This window comes from Rhincodon typus, chromosome 3, assembly GCF_021869965.1.
Source record: "Rhincodon typus isolate 14 chromosome 3, sRhiTyp1.1, whole genome shotgun sequence".
NCBI lineage: Eukaryota > Metazoa > Chordata > Chondrichthyes > Orectolobiformes > Rhincodontidae > Rhincodon > Rhincodon typus.
In genome coordinates this window covers 12,241,155-12,247,803 of record NC_063334.1, presented here as the reverse complement: position 1 = coordinate 12,247,803, position 6,649 = coordinate 12,241,155, and positions in this window count along the sequence as shown.

The window sequence follows — 6,649 nt, the reverse complement described above, 5'->3', positions numbered from 1 at the left end:
ACACGCTCTCTCATGCACATACTTTTTCTCTCTCTCTGACACACACACATACACACTCACTCTCTCGCACACACACTCTCTCACACACACACTCACTCTCACACACAACATACATATACTGTCCCACTTTCTCTCTTTCTCACTCACTCTTTTACCTCCTAACATGCTCCTAAAAGCCATATTAAATTCCATCAACATTGTACTCTCTGAGCTAATTGCAGAGCCAGTTTCTGACTGCAAATGTGAGATCAAACAATGATTCCACCTAATCACTGGTGTGTTTTGCTTTTCCTGATCTTTTTGGGTGTGTTGTAGATGTCAGCTTTGAAATGTCATGTGAAGATGTAACCATTGACCTTTGCCATACAGCTGAAGCCACTGAACATTGTCTGACACTGGCACCAGGTGCCTGGGGCCACACCCTGGGCATTTAGCTGTTCCCTGCTCCCACACGCTTCACAGGGCCTGGCATGAAGTCCTTTCAACCTTCAGTAGAAACATTACCTGTCTCCCTGAGTGCACCTCTGTACAAAGAACAAAGAACAGCACAGGAACAGGCCCTTTGGCCAACACATGACACCTTCTAAACTAAAAGCCATTGGCTTCTACATATGAGAGATAGTAGGAACTGCAGATGCTGGAGAATCCGAGACAACAAGGTGCAGAGCTGGATGAACACAGCAGGCCAAGCAGCATCATAGGAGCAGAAAGGCTGGCGTTTCGGGCGTGGACCCTTCATCAGGCTTCTACATATCCCTGTGTCCCTGCCTGTTCATATATCTTTCAAGATGCCCCTTAAATGTAACTATTGTATCCACCTCTACCATCTCCTCCAACAGCCATTCCATGCATTTACCAAACTCTGTGTAAAAAAAAATTGCCTTTAAATTTACCACCTTTTACTTTAAACAGATTAGTGAGATTAAATAGATTAGTGAGATTAATGTCACTAATGTGGCAGGTTTCACATGTGGAATGCAACTTACTTTTAAAAGGGACAGACTGCCTTTAAGGGCTGAAGGTGAGCTAGCCCTATTTCTATGAACAGCCTGTTATCAGTGGAGGATGCACTTGGCTTCATGCTAAATTGTATAAATAAAGAGACAGAATAAAATTTATATGCTGCCTACCTCCACCAAGACCAAGTTACAAATAATAACCAACACATTCAAAAGAACCTGGTTGTTTTGTTTTATATCCATAATGATTATTGGTTCTACATTGCCTCTTCCCAATTCCAAAGCCTTCTTTAATCCATGCTTGTCTTTATTGGTCAGTGCATTGAGTATAGGAGTTGGGAGGTCATGATGCAGCTGTACAGGACATTGGTTAGGCCACATTTGGAATACTGCGAGCAATTCTGGTCTCCCTGCTATATGAAGTATACTGTGAAACTAGAAAGGGTTCAGAAAAGATTTATAAGACATGTTGCTAGGGTTAGAGGATTTGATCTTTAGGGAGAAACTGAATAGGCTGGGCCTATTTTCCCTGGAACGTCAGAGGCTGAGGGGTGACATTATAGAGGTTTATAAAGTCATGAGGAGCATGGATTGGGAAAATGGGCAAGGTCTTTTCCCCAGAGGAGTCAGAAACTAGAGGGCATAGGTTTAAGGTGAGAGGGGAAAGATATAAAAGGGACCTAAGGGGCAACTTTTTCATGCAGAAGGTGGTGTGGGAATGGAATGAGCTGCCAGAGGAAGTGGTGGAGGCTGGTTCAATTACAACATTTAAAGGGGATCTGGATGGGTGTATGAATAGGAAGGGTTTAGTGGGATATGGGCCAAATGCTGACAAATGGGACTAGATTTATATAGAATATCTGGTTGGCACGGACGAGTTGAACTGAAGGGTTTGTTTCCGTGCTGTATAACTCTATGACTCTATGACTTGATCCATAATAGACTAGTCACGTTCATTCTCTATCAAAATAAGTGCACAAAGAGTCAAGTACTTTAAAAAGACTCTGACCTTGACTTTGAACAAAGAGAATCACAAAGCAAACCTCTTGTCTATGTAAGTTCAATTGGGTAAATTGTTCAGGTCTCAACAGAACCTGTTTTGATGAAACATGGACAATGACAAATGTTTATTGACTCAATAACAAGTGAATGGTGTGACTTTTCCATTAATGAACAATGTTTAAGGAAGCCAAGGTTAGCTAGGTTCTGCCACAAGTTGACTGAAAATATTTCCATGCTCCAGGCTTCAGCATACAATAATAATACTTATTTTTTCAAAAAGTAACATTCCCTGTCCAGGTTGATGTTGGGAAATCCTTTAGACCAGGTGCACAAATAAAATCTTTGTTGATGAAGAAACAACACATGGTTATACAAACAGCAGGATGAAGCAGTTATTGAGGTCATACTTGAGAACTACGTTAGCAAGAGGGAGCTCCAGGGGTTAATTAAGTTTGCATATGTTATTAGTATCTAGCAATTCCATTGACTGAAATGAAAATTACGCACAGCAGACAAAAAAGGCAATTGACTCTGTGTCACTCAGTTTGTATCACAAATTTTTGTCCTAGAGTCTTTCTATAATTTATGTTTTGTTTAGGATGACTAGCTTATTATAACAAACTCAATAATCTGAAACAAAAACAGGAAATGCTAAAGAAATTCAACACATCTGGCAGCATCTGTACAAAGAGAAAAACAGAGTTAATGTTTCAAGTCCAGTGATCCTTCATCAGAACTCAGTTTTTCTCTCTCTACAGATACTGCCAGTCTTACTGAGTTTCTCCAGCACTTTCTGTTTTTGTTTCAGATTTCCAACAACTGCAGTTTTGTGTTTTATTTCAGTAACCTTTAAACCTGGCAGCAATTAAACATTTGGCTGAGATGGCATAATTGTTTTATTTGCTATAAACAGATATAAATCTTTGTTGCATGTTTGTGATACAGTTTGCATCCTGTAATCTTCCCCACTTACAGCAGACAGAGCAGGAGGGTGTGTGCCCAGGGTCAGAGGGGACAAGGATGTTCACTTACTGAAATTAATACCTTGAAAATTGCAGAGAAAACAAATTGTCCCATCAATAACCCCAGCCCAAGAAGAGAGGACTAGAGCAAAAGCGTGGTTTAATATAACATAGAACATAGATCATAGAACATAGAACTGTACAGCACAGGAACGGGCCCTTCAGCCCACGATGTTGTGCCAAACATGATGCTAAATTAAACTAATTCCTTGTGCCTGCCCTTGGTCCATATCCCTCCACTCCTTGCATGTTCATGTGCTTATCTAAAAGTCCCATAACTGTCCCTGTTGTACCTGCCTCTGCTTCCTCCTCCATCACCACCACCACCCTTGGCAGCATGTTCCAGACTCCTACCACTCTCTCTGTAAAAGACTTCCTCTCTCACCTTAAATGCATGCCCCCTAGTCTTAGACACACTAGCTGGGCTATCTTTCTATAAAGTTGGAGTTCTATGCCATGCATTAGATCTCAACTACCATTTTGAAAGACTCCTGACTGACCTTGTACCATACACTCTCTGAGGCCCTTTAGGTGACAGACAGTTAACCAACAATGTCATTTTAAAAACTGAACATTGTCCAATCAGGGTAAAACGCAAGAATGATGCAGGCCACCTGACTTCAGCTGATTGGAGTCTCTAGAATATCTTCTCCATTGACTTTGCAACACTTCAGTCTTTTCTTCTTCAAGACAGATTCATAAATCTTCCATTAGTGCTGAATAAATTTATCTCACAGAAAATTTAGAAGCATTTGATTACCTGAAATGTAAAATGGTTTGAGGCTGCAATGCAAGGAAAACCATACTATAAGACAAGGGAAACTTCTAGAAATTCTGTTCCTAAATGAGTTAACCAGCTTTAGCTTTTGGACACAGTCTTGCAGGTACTCCCTTACGTTAATGTAATTATTTTATCCTGAGGATTAACTTTTCTGTTATTTCCATCAATCCTCACAAGATCAGTTCAATGATTATACTTGGTGCAGCCCAAGCCAAATCCTCTCCTTGATGGTTGATAGACTTGCAGAATGCAACACAAAATTTGTCTGCCTCACAGCTACTCATATCCTGTACCTTAGAAGTCATTCTTACACCTACTTTTGAAGAATATAAAATAATTAAACCAATTGTCTAATTAAACTCAAAACTAATTAGAAGCCTGGTACTCCACGAAGAAAGCCATCAACAAACACTAGAGCTAGACCCCATATACACTCCATTGCGAAGGAAAACCAGAAGTGAGGTAATCCAGCTCAACGGACCCCAGAGTTTACATCACAGGTGGAAAAACACAATGGCGCTTCATTGGAGGCTGCACTGATGATGTTACCCAGCAGGGTAATGAAATGTCTGCGGCACAACAAACCAGCTCAGCGAGCTAACCAACCACAACATCCACAACCCGAGCTACAAATCTACTTTAAAACCTTAGGAACTAATTATCAACCCGTTAAGGACCACTTTATATCATTGCAACAGGAAAACATCAACAGAAACTTATCAAACTAAAATGTCACTTTGTGGGAGGGCGATGTGATGGTGCATTCCAGTCCCCAACCCAGTGCTATCACGTCATAAAAGACCTCCAGTGTACTGCTGGAGGCCATGTGCCCTTCTCCAAGGACACCCAGAGATAGATATAGCCAAGGCAGAAAGACTGGTGGACTACATTACATTGGCAAGACCAAACGCAGACTGGGTGATGTCTTTATGGAACACCTCTGTCCGTAGTAATCACCGTGACCTCCCAATTGCTTACCATTTCAATAACTCCCTTGCTCTCATAGTAACATTTCTGCCCTCGGTTTGTTGCGATTTTCCAATGAAGCACAACGCAAGCTCGAAGAACAACACCTCATTTTCCACTGAGGCTCTTTATAGCCTCGGTGTCTTAAAATTGAAATCCAGAACTTTAGAAACTGCCCGCATTATGTCTGTTCTTTGTTTTTCTTACATTCTCTGCTATTGTGACATCAGAATAACAAATTTTGGTCAACACATATGCAAGTGGCATCATCATTATTCACTCCTGAAACTACAGGCTTTATTAAGTTGGAAGGGCCCGGTCCTACATTATTTAAAGAATCACTGAATAGGTTAGTGCTGAGGTGCTTTTCCCTGACTTTTGCTGAGGCAAAGTTTCAGCAAGCACTGTGAGGAGTTGTTGGAGCAATTTGGAAAATTTTCACTGATGTAGGAAAGGCCACTGCCTTACTGTGTAACAGTGCAGTGGTTGCAGTTGTTCTTTCTCTGTAACACCAGCAGGACATGACAAGGAAAAGGCAAAGAGGGACATATTTGAAAGAAAGGAGGAGAATGACCTTCTCCATGGAATGCCCTACACACAGTCTTCTGGGAGCACAATTCTTCTTTTACAGAGGCAGGAGCAGTACCTAGGAGGCAGTCACAAAGTGGTTCATCACAAAGTTGTTCCCATTTCTTCATCAGGCATGTCTTCATCAGGCCTTTGATCATCAGGCGCCATTTCTGCCACCTCCAGCAGGATGCCACCACCAGAGGCACATTCCCCTCCCCTCCCATGTCTGCCTTCCACAGGGACCGTTCCCTCCAGGATACCCTGGTCCACACGTCCTTCACCCCCAACACCCCTGATAGCCCTACAACACCTTCTCCGTAACTGGTAAAGGTGCAAGACCTGCCCATTTACCTCCTCCCTCCCCAGTATCCAGGGGCCCAAACATACCTTCCAGGTGAAGCAACACTTCACCTGCACTTCCCAGAATCTAGTCTACTGCATTCGCTGCTCTCAGTGTGGTCTCCTCTACATTGGGAAAACAAACATTGACTAGGTGACCGCTTCGCAGAACATTTACGTTCTGCTCGCAAAAAAGACCCTGAACTACCACTTTAACACACCACCCTGCTCCCTGGCCAACATCTCTGTCTCTGGCTTGCTGCAGTGTTCCAGTGAAGCCCAACGCAAGCTGGAAGAACAACACCTCATTTTCCGCTTCAGGACCCTACAGCCCTCGGGACCCAATGTCGAGTTCATTAATTTTAGGGCCTAAACTCTCCCATGTCCCAGCCCCCTACCCCACACCCCAGGCCCTGTTACCACATAGCCTGCCATTACACACTACCTGTTATTAGTCACTAATAGTCCCCATTAACAACTATTCACCCTCCCAGTCATTGTTAGCAACTCTTTGTCTGTCCAACTGCTCTTCTCTCTCTTTAGGCTCTATCCTGTCATTTACTCCCTACCCCATCCCCTTCCCCCTATTTTCTGCATATAAACTGAAGTTTTTCCAGCCTCCATCAGTTCTGAGGAAGGGTCACCAGACCTGAAACGTTAACTCTGTTTTTTCCTTCTCAGATGCTGCCAGATCTACTGAGCTTTTCCAGCAATTTCTGTTTTGTTTCCCATTTCTTCACATCAACTGAAACCATGAAACAGACAAGAACAACAGGTAATGCATTTTGGAAAGTCTAATCCAGATGGAAAATATACAGTAAATGGCAGAACCCTTAAGAGTACTGATAAGCAGAGGGATCTGGGTGTACAGGTACACAGGTCACTGAAAGTGGCAACGCGGGTGGAAAAGGTAGTCAACAAGGCATACAGCATGCTTGCCTTCATCGGCCAGGGAATTGAGTTTAAAAATTGGCAGGTAATGTTGCAGCTTTATAGAACCTTAGTTAGGC